General features: G+C 38.4%; 2 long non-coding RNA genes across 7 annotated transcripts in view; both read right to left on the bottom strand.

Annotated features, from left to right (window-relative positions):
- LOC131227676 (uncharacterized) overlaps window positions 1–17079 on the bottom strand; it is a 37716-nt gene extending 20637 nt beyond the window's left edge. For 2 of the 6 annotated variants that reach the window (XR_009162433.1, XR_009162431.1), the window contains exons 1-3: window positions 7082–7233; window positions 6915–6972; window positions 6270–6331 (exon numbers count right to left, since the gene is read on the bottom strand). This is a non-coding gene — a long non-coding RNA (uncharacterized LOC131227676). The other 4 variants (XR_009162430.1, XR_009162428.1, XR_009162429.1 and 1 more) reach the window with 4 other exon arrangements.
- Window positions 2617–5110, bottom strand: LOC131227678 (uncharacterized). The gene is made up of 4 exons (XR_009162435.1): window positions 3808–5110; window positions 3490–3545; window positions 3020–3081; window positions 2617–2808 (listed from the first exon to the last, which is right to left on the bottom strand). It is a non-coding gene; the product is annotated as an uncharacterized LOC131227678 (long non-coding RNA).
- Window positions 17080–17290: the final 211 nt, after the last annotated feature.

The raw sequence follows: 17290 nt of genomic DNA on the forward strand, positions 1-17290 counted from the left end.
TTGGCTTTGAGCTGTAAATGATTTACACCTCTAATATAACTTAAACTGTTTACCGGCATCCAAACAACCCCTAAATTCAATTTGAAACATTGATTATATTGAGACTTCATTTGGATGCACAGCTGATAAAAACTCATCCAATCAAGAAAGGAGGATTGTTTTCGAACTAATTGGCTGAGTTCAGTTTGCTGCTAATTCAATGTGGCGCACTAATTCTCTAAGGATGCATTTGGAACTTCCGATATGCAACTAAGTGGATGGCCTGTAAATTGTTCGAGTCCGGCAAATGGAGAGCCAATCTTTCCATTTATAACCATTAGGCTGTAAATGGAAAGCCTGTAAATGAAATCCGAACTTTTTGCCTGTAAACGAGGTGGGGGTAAATGCTGTAAATCATTTACAGCCTATAAATTACAGGCAAAAAAAAGGCCATCCAAACAGTGCAAATGATTTACCTGCAAATCATTTGCAACTTAGCCCATTTACAGGCATTCAAACGACCTAAAAATGGTGCATCCAAACACATCCTTACAGTGAACTGAACTCGGAAAATTAGTTAATTTGGTCTTTTATTGATTGTATGAGTGTTTTCAATTCAAATCACTTGCATATCTAAACACAACTGCAGAGAATCAGTGCACTGAATTGAATTGACACTGAACTGAACTCAGCAAATTGGAATTGTTTGACATTGGTAAATTTCAAAGTGTGTATGAAGAAAAGGTTAACAGAGAGATCCACAACCAAACAGTAAATGGAATGGCCGATCAATTCCTTAACATAAGTATAGCAAATAAAATCTATTTAATTGCTAGTAACAAGAATAACAGTTAGACTACAAATATGTTTTTCATGCATTTTAAAATAAATATGAGCCCTCTTTCTACCTCTACTCAAACATTCATTTATACATTGACTTTCCAATTCAATACAAGGATAGAGCTAAAAACAGCCAGTAAAGTCACTTTTGCTTCCCAAAACCTATTCGTGAAGCCTAGAAGCTGATGAACTCATAAGCAATGAAAAAAAATAAAAATAAAAATCCATGCTCGACCCAAAGAATCCCTTTTGAAGATGAGATTTCCCACCCGTGACATAGAATTTGAGAGGCCTATTGACTCATTTTCAATTTGGAGCCTGCCCTTATGCTTAAGGGTCTATTGCTTGACTGGGCATGCATGGCTTGAGGGTGGGTCATATGGTATGTCAATCTTATAAGCCCAGTGATTGACAGGCAACTGTATAAATATCACATCAATCAGACAATCCTATTGTCAGAGTAACAGCCTTCAACATTCAGCAAACGGGCGATGGAAAAAATCAGCCAATAGTCCACATTCAAGAGAAAATCAGAAAGCGAGGATTCTCCTATCTGCGTGCTTCTTGTACAAACACCCGTAAATGGTAGGCGTGCGCAGATGTGTAGTCTTGATAATTTGACTATGTACCTTTTAAGTCAAGTAGCTCAGATTCTACCATCAGTTTTTCTTCTATACAATCATCCACAATGGAAGGGGTAAGCAGTTGGGTGGTGGTCTTGATCATCTGACCAAGCAGTCAAGTCGGCCCCATTCATGAATGGGCTGAGCGACAGACCCTCAATTGCAGAGAAGATGACCATTACTTTGACTAGTACCCCCCTTTCCCTCAAAGGCTTGAACATGGAAGGGATGAGAGGCACCACTTCTCTAATCCAAGCTGTTGTATTGGACGGAAATTTGACTGAATCCATTCATAGAATGGTATTTGTTGGAAGGGGCAAAATTGTAGCCAGGTTTTCAATAGGGAGATTGGAGATCGAGATTCGACTTGTATTTGAAATTTCCACCAAGTATGTGGCATCTCTGCAACAGAACAGTAACTTGGATTAAAATTTTACATTATAACCTTGTATGGACTAATTATTATCCATATACATTAAGGAAACAATGCATGTACCATTGAGCCATCGGAAAGTTGAGATCTTCACTTAAGCACCCGTATGTTGCCATGATTAGGCAACTGCAGACAGTGATCTCCCTGTAGACATTGATAAATGTTTTCAGAAGTATTTCTACTAATATTACTGTTTGAGGTACTATAAAATCCAAACCCATAAATCATATAGCCTAGATAGGAAGAAATGATGCATGGCTTCGTATATATAGACTGTTCCTGTTCTCTATTTTAGATAGAGCGAGAATTTTAAAAATGGGCATGTAAAGGCTCGCAAATATATCATCAACATCAATATCTTAGTCATTCTCCCTGTAAGTTGGGGTTGACTTTAAATGGTAGATTGTCAAAGAACGGTCTATGGTTGGCTGCCCAGCAGGCATTGGCTACCCTTTTCTAAGCACTTTGGTTTTGAAAATATATGATATCATTTTCATATGAAAAACTGGAAACAGAAATGTTGGCATAAAAAGCTGGATTTTAGCATACAACTGATTGTAGGTGATCCGTCCTCTTGAAATTTAGCTGATGTTTACAGCGTACACATGCCCATAAGATAGAGTACAAGTATTAAACCATGCATCCAATAGTATTTTATCTCTTTAAATGCAATGTATCAGTCTAAGTCCTTTTATAACTGATCCCAGCCATATAATCTCTCAGTTCCTTGGATAAGGCCTTAGTTACAGAGATAATATGGAAAAAGCTACTGCCTACGGGGCTTATACTACATTAGAAATAGCATACACATCTTAAAAATAGTAAAGATAGAATTAGCTAGTATTTTTATTTGAATAAAAAAAAATCACTACATATTCTTCCACTGCTCCAACTTGGGCTGCATTATTGACACTTCCTGGTATGGTCCAACAGCTGCCAAAAAAAATAATTCTAAATTAAAAAATGTAATATTTTGCCTAGTTCTAGTATTCTGTTCTCTCGCTAAGTTGATAAGTCATTAAAAACATTTCATGCTCACAAAAATATTTAGGCCAAATGTGTCAGCTTCTATGCATGCAGTACAAACACAAACAGTGCAAGAGCTTTTAACTCCTAGGAACTCCAGCTATAAACAAAACACCACCTCAATCTACACTTCACATCACTGAACATTCCTTGCAACCGTTGTAACCGATTTCCCAATTCCTGCATAGAAATTTTACATTCGCAGTTAAGAGGAGTGCTTCTTGTACTTACACTTCTGCAGAGGACAAACAGAAAGGCCCTCACATGTGTCAGTGTGGCATACGTGATATGTGTATCAGATCCATTCCATTCATCAGGTCTACCTCTTGGCGAAAGTGTCCTTGTGGAGAAACGGTAACTCCATTAATAAGGTGGATAGGTGGGCCACCCGTGTACCATTGGTTATCCATATTTTATATAAGTATCCATTTTCTCAAAACAAGTGTGGCTCACCTGATGAATGGACAGTCCTGATCCTAGGTGAAGACATTCATCATGAGGTCCATGTGATGAAGGGCTTGGGTCAGCAGCATATGTTTCAACTTTTTGTGAGACACTTGTATTGGGTGTCTGCAGATGTAACTCTACCTTTCATTGAAAAAAGATTTTACATCAATGTTGTGATCCTGCCTTATGAATGATTTCTGGAGAAATTGACAGTCAAGAGATACAGACAGACACAAAATTAGGTTAGGAATCATAAGAGAATATAAGAAGCAAGAGGACTATATCAAAACACAACAACACAAGTACTCCTGAAGGTAAACAAAGCACAATCTCAATCTTACTTTTATAATTTTGTTATTCCTGTTGCAAGTACATGAAAATATTTCAGTATGCGTTTCGTTGGACAAATAAATGATGAGTAATTATGTCGCTTGTTGCAAACAAGATAAAACAAATCACCTTTTTGCTCTTCTCGGGCACTTATCACTAAATATCTTTCAAAGACTACTCAAATTACTGAAAGAAGACAAGCCTAGAAGAGAAAAGCATCCCATTAGAACAGATCTTACAAATCTTAAAGAATCCAGGATTTAAAGAGGGGCAAATAATGTAAACAAACAAGAATATTGCAACAATAGACACAAAAGGTTAAACAGAATTGAATCAACATTGAACTGAACTCAGCAAATTTCATAGTATGAATAAAAGGTTAAACAGAGATATCCACAACCAAACAATAAATACAATGGCTGATCAATTCCTTAACATAAACATCACAAATAAAACCTGTTTGATTACTTGTAATAAGCATGACATTTAGACTGCAGATCTGTTTTACATACATTGGCTTTCTAACTGAACACATGGATAAAGCTACAAACAGCTAGTAAAGTGACCATTCCTTCCCAAAAGCTATTTATGAAGCCTAGCTAGCTGATGAACTCACAAGCAATGAGGAACATCTATGCTCAATTTGAAGAATCCCTTTTGAAGACAAAATTGCCCACCCTTAACAAACAAGAGACCTATTGACTCATTTTCAATTTGGAGCTTGCCCTTATGTCTAAGGGTCCACTGCTTGACTGGGCCAGCACAGCTCATGGGTGTGTGTGTATTATCTGGTATCTCAATCTTATAAGTCCTATGGTTGACAGTCAACTGTATAAATATCAAATCAATAGGACAATCCTATCTTTCTCAGTAACAGCCTTCAAGCAAACAGGTGATGAAAACATTCAGCCAAATAGTCTACACTCAGTAGAGAAAATCAGACAGGTAGGATTCTCCAATCCACATGTTTTGTGTACAATCACCCACAAGCAATAGATGTGAACAGACGTGTTGTCTTCATAATCTGACGATGCAGCTTAATTAGGCAGCTCAAGTGAGTCTTCTGTACAATCATCCACAATGGTAGGGGCAAGCAGATGGGTGCTGGTCTTGATCATTTGACCATGCAGTCAAGTGGGCCTCTTCCATGAATGAACTGAGTCGTAGGCCCTCAATTGCAGAGAAGACAACTTTTACTTTGACTTGTATCCCCCATTTCCCTCAGAGACTTGAACATGGATGAGAGGCACCAGGTCTAGCTTCTCTAATCCAAGCTGTTGTATTGAATGGAAGTTCGGTCAGATCCGTTCATAGAACGGTATTTGTTGGAGAGAGAAAAATTGTATCCCATTTGTCAATGGTGAATTGGAGTTCGAGGTTCAACCTATATCTGAAAATTCCACCAAGTATGCGGCATCTTTGCAACATAACAGAACTTGGATTAATTTTTTTACTCTAAAACTAGTTATTATCCACATGCATTAAGAAAACCATGCATGTACCATTGAGCAATCAGAAAGTCAATATCAGTCGATATCTTCACTTAAGCTTCCGTATGTTGCCGTGATTAGGTAACTGCAGACAATGATGCCCCTGTAGACATTGCAAAACATTTTCAGAAATATTTCCACTAATAATTACTGTTTGAGGTACTATAAAATCCAAACCCATAGATCCTATAGCCTCAATGGGAAGGAATGATACATGACTTTGTATGCAGAGATTGTTCTCCATTTTGTATAGAGAATCTAAAAGATGGACATGCAAAGGCTCACGAGTATATTATCACCATCATCACCTTAGCCTTTCTCCCAGTAAGTTGGGGTTGGCTTTAAATGGTTGATTGGCAAATCAGCTCTCCAAAAGGCATCCACCACCCTTTTCTACGAATTTTTCTTTTGAAAATATGATATTATTTTTATAGGCAAATCAGGAAACTAAAATTTTTGCATAAAAAGCTGGGTTGCAGCATACAATTGATTGTAGGTGATCCATCCTCTTCAAATTTAGTTGATTTTTATGATTTAAAAATGCCTATAAGTTAAGAGTACAACTATCAAACCATGTGTTCAATAGTAATCCATCTATTTTTAACTTTCAATACAATGTATTGTTCCAGGTCCATTATAACTTATCTCTGCCAAGTAATCTATCTCAGTTCCTTGGATGCCTTAGCTGTTAGAGATAATATGGAAAAAGATTCTGCTTATAATGCCAGCTATGACATATAGATCTTGAAAATAAAGAAGAAAGAATTACCTAGTGTTCTCGATGTGAATCAAGAGATTTCATCAAAGATTCTTCCATTACTCTGATTTGGAGTGCATTATTGACATTTCCTGGTACGGTCCAACAACTGACAAAATAAATAAACAAAAAAAAAAAGGAAAAAGAAAAAAAATAATACTATGTGAATTTCCATTATTATGTTCTCATGCAAAGTCGTTAAGGGATGGTAAAAAAAAACACTTCATGTTCACACAAATATTTAGGCTACATGTGCGTGCGTGTATGCATGCAATGCATACAATACAAACAGAGTGCAACAACTTTTAACACCTAGAAACTCCAGCTATAGATAACAACAGCACCTTAATCTATACTTCACATCAGTGAGCATTTCTTGCAACAGCTGTAACCGATTTTGCAATTCCTGCACATAAGGCAGTGATACTATAACTGTTAACTGAACTTCTAGAGAATGTTACGGTTACAAGTTGATACATTCCGATGAACATAACCCATTTCTTTGGCTGTAGTGGAGATAGTATATAAATAAAGTAGACACAAATTTGAAAATATTAGACAATGTATAGAAAATTTTCATTTGATGGAGTTAAGATGAATGCTTCCTGTATCTGTACTTCTGCAGAGTACAAACAGAAGGCCCCTCACATGTGTCAGTATGGAATGCGTGTATGAGATCCAATCCATTCATCAGGTCCAACCCTTGGTGAAAGTTTCCTAGTTTAAAATATGGTCAGTCCACTAATAAGGTGAATAGGTGGGCCAACCATGTACCATTGGTTGTCCATCTTTTAACTATCCATTTTCTCAATACAAGTGTGGCTCGCCTGATGAATAGACATACGATCCTAGGTGAAGACACATTCATCATGAGGCTAGTGTGATGTAGGGATTGGATCATCAGTACATGTTTCAACTTTTCATGAGACACTTGTATTGGGTGTCTGCAGGTAGCATGCCTCTAGGTTAGTGATTGAATCTAACTCTACCTTTCATCAGAAAAAAAGATTTCACATCAATCTTGTGATCCTGCCTTCTGAATGATTTCTGGAGCCAATGCCAGTCAAGAGATATGCACAAACACAATGTCAGGCAGGGAATCATAAGAGAATATAAGAAGCAATGACTATATCAAAACACAACAACACATGTATACCCCTGATGGTCAACAAAGCACTATCTTGATCAAAGTTTCTTAATTCCGTCACTCCTGTTGCAAATAATTGAAAAGATTTCAGTATTCATAAATGCATTTCATCAGACAAATACATAATGAGTAATTATGTTACTTACTGCAGACAAGGTAAACATATCACCTTTTTTATCTTGTTCAGGGACTAATCTTCGAATATCTTTCAACGACAACTCAAATCACTGAAAGAGAACAAGCCTAAAAGAATAAAACAATCCATTAGAATAGATCTTACTCATTTTAAACAATCCAGGACTTAAAAGAGGGGTAGACTGTAACCAAACAAGAATGTTGCAACAATGCAATATGGACACATATATGTATACCTGTTTTGGACATGGACAACAATATTTTCTCAAACAAGGAAACAAGGAATTAGACACAAGGTCGTGGAAAAAGCCACCATGCCCACATGTCTTTACAGATGTATAATGACATTGAAAGTTGTTTTATTATATGGTACCTCATATGGGGTCAATATGGAATGAAGAGCTCCTATTAAAAATGCACGCTGATAGACACCAACCATTATCGCCAGGTCGGTGTGTGTGTGTGTGTTTTTTGTTTTTTTGGAGGAGAGTGTAATACTCCGTCATCACAGTTTTTACCAAAAAGTTAAGAAACTTCTCTCTGCCATGGTATTTAATAATGAGTGTCAATCAAAGTATGTTTTTATTAACATATTATCCCTCTTGGTTCCAAACACCATATGCATAAGAAATAGGAAAATGTATTCTAATAGTGAAACTATGACCCAAACCAGAAAGTACATAAATACTGCTAGATGTGAGAAGAAAATTGAGTGTCAACGGTGTTGAACACTGAATTTTCTAGAATATATAGTGTCTTATTACATACACACACACACACACACAAATATATATATATATATATATATATATATATATATATATATATGGTGAAAATAATAAAAATGAGAGGAAATCCTGAAAACTAATGATGTCTGGATATATGATTAGTAGATACAAGAAGTCTAAAACTATGACATAGAAAAAACTTGCCTATAACTAGTCAAGATTGCAGTTTCCATTCTAGGCATTTGTAGAATAGATGTACGAAGAAGAAATTACCTGCGTTCAACGAAGATGGTAAGCTTTCTAATGAGTAAACATGAGAAAAAAGATATCTGTTTCACATAGAATTGATAGTTGACTTTGTTCAAGATTTCGTTCATCATTTAGGAATGTATTCTACCAATCACCCGCAATCTCCGATTTCTCTATCTTAATCTTGTTCTTCCCCATCTCAAAACTCTTTCTAGTAACAGAATTACTCTTTATTACTCAGACATCTCAAATGACCACATATTACCTAATTCGCACTTTATGAAAGCAGGATAATTGAAGAGATGCTCTTTAAATTGAGGGTTCTAGATTACTGAAAATGTAAACGAATGAGAATAAAGGGAATGCTTCTTGCAAAATCAGGTTGCAAGAAACAAAATCCAATCTTGATTTGATAAAAGAAGTTTGTGAATGGGTTTTGTTCTTTTTGAAATCACATGTCGAACATCAATTGATATGAATAAAAAATAAAGAATAAATTCTCTTTATTGAAAATGTAATAAGATTGAGGTAGGCTTTATCAAATAAAAAAACAACAACAACGAAGGCAATAAATTCTACCAGCTTGGGTCTGCAAAAAGAAAAATCACAATTCACAATTCCAGAAGCATGAAAATCCAATTGCCTAAAAAAGAAAGTATGAAATCTCAAATAATTGTTCTCGTAAATAATCACTATTTCCTAAAAGAATGAAAAGGGCAGACAATGAATTCAATTTAATCAGGTCACAATACATAAGACCAATTGACAATTCCAGAAGACAAGTATTTTTTTTCTTACACGCGCACTCACACCCCACCCACACCCACACACTCACACCGCAATGGAATTTCACCACAATGGGTACTCAAACCCATGACCTCATGTTGAGACTCTTGTGAGTCTACCACCGAGACATGAGTAAGGACCCTCAAAGGACAAGTATGATGGGCTGTTTTCTTTTCAACAATTCATCCAAAACCGAAAAAACAATTCTAAAGAGAACTTTGGAAAAATTCCTAGACATGATTTGTACCTCAAAAATTCTACTCATCCATTCATCTTGTTTGTTGGTGGCCTGATTTTTAGAGCAGAAGATCTTAAGGGTGGAACATGTGCCTGCATGTGGATGGCAGGGCTTCCGTGTGAAATTAGCAAACCCCAATATTTTGCTCTGCAAGAAAGTCAACAATAAAATTAAAAGAACTACTGGGATTCTACACATGGGATTTCTAAGAAGCAAGAGCACAACCTTAATTCATTCAAGAGAGGGCTCGGCTTCAAAGTGGGAATGCACTTCCTAGAGGCCTAAGAGACAGCATTATAGAGTCTCCGTCTGCTATCAATTCACGAAAATCTCCTCGTCGGTTCCAATAGTCAAGAACTCCACTCTGTTTGAGGATCCCTTCCCAATTAGCTTGAAAAGATAAATTTCATGTTGTCTCTGACATCCTTAAGCATGCCTCTAATCCCGAATATCTGTCAGTATTAAGAAACGACCAAATACCAATTTAAGAAATCAGCTCGAGAACCGATCACCTACAGGCAAGGTACAACAAACTTATGGTGTTGTATCCCGCCAGTGTAGTACATACTGCTTGTGTATAACAGCAGTACTATGAAAATGCTAGGCATCACCATGAAGATCACCTGGCACAAAAATTAGGCTAGTCCGCTCATCAGGTGGGCCATACCATTGGAATCAAAGGACAGACAACAGTCTTACTCAACATACAGGTTTGACCCACCTATAGATTTGATCAGCCTAATTTTTTAGAAAGGGGGCATATATTTTTTTCATAGTACTGATTTCCTACACAAGTGGCATGTTGGTAGGAAAACTTTCACGCCCCAAACCCGGGGACGGACAGCTTCCGTGATGCCCCGAATCCGGCACTCGACTTCCATACAACAAGTCCCGAGTTCGGCGCACCACAAGGAAGATTTTTGACTGAAATTTTTTTTTGTATATACATGTAATAATACCTGAGCATGAAGATCCATGATCAAAATACCAAGCAAACTCTCCATTATAAATCCTGATAGTTACAAGTACCATGCTTTCCAAGGGTACACGACGTTAACATTGCCAAATCAAAAAAAATAGATACAATGCATCGAGAAAGCTAAGTCTTCCAAGCTACTCCTGCCCTGAAAAAAATGGGAAATAGGAGGCTTAGACAAAAAGCCTAGTGAGTACACACGTATGTGCAGTGTATCCTACATGCAGGCAAGATAAATATGCTACAGGGAAATCATACCACAGCCATAACCATAGTACATGCATCCGTAATCACATCATCATCATCATATTGTCATGCCATAATTATACAATATCGGAAATACTGAAAAGTCCATGAGTCATACAATATTAGAGTACGCAATATAAATCAGCATGTAAATGAGGAGTTATAAAGAGCCAAATATCAGATGTCGAGGATGTAATGCAATATACAGTTCCTGATGAGTTCACAAATACCATCAGCCGTATCTAAATACTGAAACATCGTAACCCGAAATGCTAAATGTTACTAATGCAATGCAACATGTGATGCGAATGAAATGACTGTGCTGGAGTGAAGTCGGGATGGTAGTACGTAGTATCGCAGACTATGGGGGTCTATCACAAAGGACTTCTATCCAAACTAGTCCCATACCTAATTCGGATAGTCAGACTCAATGTGGTAAACTCCTGATCTCAGGTTAGTCGCGCGCCCCAACCGAAATCCTGGCCATTGCGAAGGTATACGTAACAAATAGTTGCGCACCACCAGCCCGAGTGGATGGTGAATGAATGAATGAATGAATGAATATGCAACTCCTGCTCAATAAGTCCACATATCAGTACAGTTTATCTCTGGGATCATCACCGGGGTTTAGTACACTCCAAATGACACTGTCTCTCTCCAAGCAGCACAGTCCAAGTGAGCGTAAGAAACCTCACTATCCGCCTGGCCAATAGTCTGCCAATACCTATCCGGCACGTCGATAGCGGACCCATTTACGAGCTGGTCAAACTCAGCCTAGTAATGCCCCCTACCCTCGAGCGGGTAAGGCTACACCCCCTCCCAACCGACCACGACACAGTGGGAGACGCGGCCTCCTGGTATTCGGCACTCGGGCGCTCATGTATCCACTCGGTCTCGACGTTGGGGCGTCTCCTGGCCTCGGAGGTTTAGGGATTTTCACCCAAGGACATCTATGGCGCCCGTACGCTAGAACCAAATATTTCCGGTGTCCCATCTGGCCATCCACGATATGTCTATGGAGGCTACGGCCCTGATGTCGCTAGGGCACATAATGCAAGATGCATGAGTCATATAATACAGTCATGCATCAATCCTGCGCATACCGTGCACTCATGTGAGATAACCTCCGCCTATCAGGGAGTCTCATAACAGTCTGCCCAACGACATATGCAATGGTCAACCACATCTCATAACAAGCATGCAGATGATGCGTATGGGCATGTATAATGATGCTATGTTGTCACATACTCATAATCAGTATCAATAACCGACATCGACCATCGACAATGTGGACATTTAACCAACATTGCCCCCAAGGAATGACCCACAAAAACATCAATACATACATCATGGTGAAATCACAAATCACATCGGTCCTCAAATACATTACTTTGGGTCTCACACAAGGGTCGCACATTCATCACATTGGGCCGTATCATATGGGCCTTACACATCGCAATGGACCTCGTCACATGGGCCATGAATACACCACATCAGGCTTCACGACCCATGGGCTTCAAACACACAAGAGGTGAGCACTACACATGGGCTTCAAATACATCACAATGAGCCACAACCCATGGGCCTAAAATACATCTCAATGAGCCACGCCCATGGGTCTCAAATACATTGCAAGTGGCCTTAAATCTAATTCACAAGTAGGCCACATACCTGGGCCTAATTCACATCACCATGGGCCACATCACATGGGCAGGAAATACATCACAATGAGCCTCATCATATGGGCCTAAAATATATCTCAATGGGCCTATGATCAATCTGTCACAAGTCCTAAGTTCATGTACCCAGGAAGTTACACCATCGGCATAGTTCATGAGTCTGAGTAATCACACAATTTTTCATATGCCCACATGGTCTTATGGTCATTCCATTATCAGAAGTCCGTATGGTTGAGTGGCCACACAAATGTCATTCTACTTGTCATAATAAGGGACGTAAGGTGAGATAGTTACTTATTATTATTATTATTATTATACCATATTTTGCATAATGGGGCAACCGCTTTACTAAATTTTCACGTAGCCGGGTGGCCAGTACCACAATTTCACATAGTTTAGTAGTCACCGAAGCACTACTTGATCATATGGTTGGGCTACACATTCCCCACATACCCACATGATTTACGGCTATCCGTCACACATGATCACAAGATTTATGAGCTACATATTTAGCACCATTTTATCAAATCTAGTTATCACTCATCCCGTCAGTGATCATATGGTTAATGGCCACAACAATCATAAATCTACTTAAACAAGTAGTCACACGATTACCCTAATTTTCATACAGTTAGGTGGGCTATAAAAGATCAAGCACTCATATGTGGTGGTCCACATAACTTCCACCAATCCACACTATTAGTTGGGCCACCCAAGATCCCAAATTCCTATAGTGTAGTGATCGACATGATTCCTACCAACTGGCGGACTAAATGAGAAATAACTATTACAATAGGCACCATGAAAACGACTTAGATTGCCGCAAATATATAGGAAGCCCCGCTCTCTAAAATGATCTCATCAAAATAGATGAATGGCTGGTAAAACATGTATATTAGATGGTCCATGATCGATTAAAAGGAATAGATGGATAGATTTCTCACAAACATTACTGTAACTCTAGGAAATATTTAACGGAGGATAAGTGATCAATATTGTTCCCGTGGCATGAGATTTGGATCTGACTAGTCTATGGAACCATACCCCAAAATGATGAGGATAAACTGATGAAAGGCATACATCTACATCATACTACAAAGTGGAGTCCATGGCCAAGGAAACATCCCAGCATATAAGGGCATACCAGAGCCTAAGAATTTCTAATGGTTATTACACTTTCTACTTGTAGCATGGCCTGGCCCACCTAAAATTGAGTTCTACTTCATCTTGTGTCTACGGGCAAGAGGTGGGCTCACTTCCTAAGTGACTGGAAAATACATAGGTAGTGTCAGGTATATAACACATGCACCTAGGTGGGCTTCACATGCTTCACATTATGTTCAGGGAAGCTTTCATTGGTAAGCATACAATTCCCTTTCCTTATTATTATTATTATTATATTATTATTATTATTTTGTATAATTGTGGGTCTCATTGACATGGTGGGGTTCACCCCATGAACAGTTCATATAACAAACAACATCATAGCTGATACCACCCACTAGATGAATGACATGGATATAAGGTACATACGTCGAGTGGGATTTATGACACATGGATGGTCTAAATGATGAACGAATGGGATGTAAAATACATGTAACGAGTTGGCTCCATGATCTAATGGCTAACTCAACTTTAGCGGCAGTCACACGTCACAGTAGAACTCAAATGATTTAATAGTAGGGAATTTTATTCCTACTGTTTCTTATAGTGTGGTCCACCTAAGTTGTGGATCTGCCTCATTCTTTTACTCATGACTTAAAATGGTCTAAAGGAGTGAATGAATGGCCCAGATATACCACTCATCACCAAGGTGGGCCCCAAAAAAAAATCTAAGCATTTTGTATACAATTTTCACTGTCCAAGTGGCATGGCCTACATGAACTTCTAATCGGCCTGATTTTTGGGACCATACAATAAATGGTACTAGTAAGATGGATGAATGGTATGGATTTAGCACATACATTATGGTGTGGCCATGATCGGCCTACAAAATTTTACCCCAAATGTGGACTCACTTCCTCGCACCATTATTTTATTTTGATATTATTGTTATTATTATTTGTATATTTTCTCATCAAGGTGGGTCACTTGAGAGATCCAGTCCATCCATTGTGTGTGTCTCACTTGGTGGAGGGGTGAGTCCAAGTTTCAGATGCATCAAAGTTTCAGGTGGGCCCCATCAAGTACTTTTGTATATTTTAGCATGTCTTTACATGGTTTTTGATGGTGTGGGCCACCTGAGTTCCGTGTATGGCTAGAATTTGGGGGTGGCCCATTGTTAAACGGGACTCATCAAGTGCATGCGACTGATGTTCGACACACATCATGGTGGGGCCTGTGGTGGGGGCCACCTCTTTCCAGCGTCAGACGCTGACGCTGCATCATGCAGCGTCAGTGTTGTTTTTGCTCTTTTTTTTTTTTTTCTTTTTTTTTTGTTTTTCATATTTGGGGCCCACAATGAGACGATCCAGTCCGTCTATTGCGTGTGTACCACTAAGTTAAGGGGTCATTCCAAGTTTCAGATACATCAAAATTTCAGGTGGGCCCCCAGAAAGTACTTTTATATGTTTTAGCATGTTTTCACATGAGTTATGATGGTGTGGCCTACCAGAGAACTAGATTGGCTTCATTTTTTGGCTCAACGCCTAAAATGATATGAAGAATTGAATGGACGGCGTGGATTTGATACATACATTATGGGTGAGGCCCGTTGTGGACCCACAGCCCCTGCCCCTTTACAATGCAGCTGGGATGCTGCTGCTGCAACGTCCGCTGGACGCTGGCAGTAGCGTCTCACTCCCTCTGTATATTTTTCTTTTTAAATTTATTTATTTATTTATTTTCTTATATATATATATATATATATATATATATATATATTTATTTGTGCACATGTGTGCATGGGGGTGTGTGTGTGAGAGTGTGTGGCTAGCCTAATGGGCCACACTTGGATTATTTGAATGTCATACAAACATTTTTGTGGGGCCCACTATTAATGGGTCCCACATGAACTCTATAATAAATTTATTTTATTTTATTTTTATATGTTTTCTCCTATCTATCCACACCATCAATAACATCTTATCATTATTACAATTTTCTTTACCATCAATCATACTATTTTCATCATCCACACCATTCATAACATTTATTGCAATTATCATCATCATCAATCATACTATCTTCATCATCCACACCATTAATCACATCATTATGATCAACATCATCTCCACCATACAAAAACACAACAAAAACAAAATAAGAATGAGTAGGGTGGGTGTACTCACCTTGATGAATTAGATGGATGGTTGAGATGTATGGAAAGGATGGAATTGATGGTTGAGATTGATGAAAGGTATGGGATTGATGGAGTTGATGACCCACCAAGATCACTCCTCTCTCTCTCTCTCTCTCTCTCTCTCTTATGGAAAAATGGTGAAATGCTAAGGGATGGAAGGGTATTTATAAAGAAATGGATAAAATTTGGTTAAGTTAAGCTAATGTGATTAATATTATCTTAGGCTAGGATTATGGTACTTAATTCATGCTTTGTAATTAATGGTGGATTAAAGGAGCATGGGATGGCATGGTGTGGTGATGTCATGCATAGTGTATGGCATGGAGAAAGGTTGACTTTCATGCACATGAGAGAGAAGAGGTATGGGTATGTGACATCACACACATGGGTAGAGATTCTCTCACCCATGTGTGGCATGTACATGTGTGCATGACATGTGTTGTGCACATGTGTGAAATGAAATACATGGTGCCATACGCACATGATACACTTATTATCCTTCACGGCGTATCTCACTAACGGAGTATCATACCGATGCACGGGTGGTACCGCCACGATCGCGGCGATGGGGCAGTTGATATGAGATAGGTTTCAAGGTCTAGAGGTCCCGGTCAGTTGGGTGTGTACTATGAACGGCTAATCTAGGTCTAGCTAAGGGTGTCGATTATCGTACATATATGCATAGAAACTAGTACGGAATGGACTGGGTATTACAAAAACTGTTATGGTACAAGAAGTTGCTGGTAGTAGGTGATCTTCTCAATCATCCTCCCATCACTGTTCAATAGGCTGTGATGATCAAAATCAAAGTTTCTTACAAGAGAATGCAACAAGCACTGGAATATGGCTAAGAAATATATGGGCAAAAAAAAAAAAAAAGTTGAGTTCAAAATAAAGTAAAGAGAATAGAGAAGTTGAGTATTAATCTATTGACAGTGTAGTACTAGATGAGATATATTAGCAAGGATCGCCAAATTAGCTTGCCTGTTTACTCCATGATATGATGATCCAAACCATACATCTAGAAGGTCCTATAACATGTCCACATGAGAAATCTCACTAATATTTCATCTTCGAGGTCCCATAACATATGTTCCATTGTTTCAAGTTGCTTTTATACGATTAAGATTTTCTCTGTGTGGACCATCTTTTGTGTGAACTTCTAGATGGACGGTCTAAATCGTCACATAGTGAGACAAGGGGAGAGTGCCTCCTCAGAAAACCTCAAATTGTGTAAACATGACGTTCCACTGTGAATATGAACTTCCAAAACTCGGTGTGGTCCACATATCGGTTGCACGAAACTAGTAATAGAAAAATGAAAAGTTTTCAAAGAAAATAACCATTGCTTCACATTCAAGTAGACTTCTCACCCACCTGATAAGCAGACCGGCCTGATATTTGGTTCAATCACCAGTGGCCCTGTTCAGTCTCCCACAAGAGTGTCACATTGTCACGTGTGCTGCTAGGCCCCTTCACCATGTCATTTGAGCCACTCCCACTTGCATTCCTCAACGAAATGATGGTGTTTAAATGTTCTGTTTGCTAAAAAATCAGTTAACCATGGAAAGGAATTAGGAACCATACAATGCATCTACCAAAAGAGGAGGTGGTTGACAATGCATAGACATGGAATTTGTATGACACCGTTTGTTTGTTTTTCAGTTTGCATAAATGTGACCCATAGTTCCTTTGGAATTTACTTCATTATGGGTATATATAATGATGGTAAGTGTGTTAATGCATAATAACATCCTCCAATGTATAATTGTTGAGCATGGAATTTTGTCTGATCTAATTACTAAGAACAAGCCAATGTCCATTAAAGGATGATCCAAAATATAATTGTGAAAAGGAAAGAATTTTATGCGGATGTGATG

Source organism: Magnolia sinica, chromosome 15, assembly GCF_029962835.1.
Source record: "Magnolia sinica isolate HGM2019 chromosome 15, MsV1, whole genome shotgun sequence".
Lineage (NCBI taxonomy): Eukaryota > Viridiplantae > Streptophyta > Magnoliopsida > Magnoliales > Magnoliaceae > Magnolia > Magnolia sinica.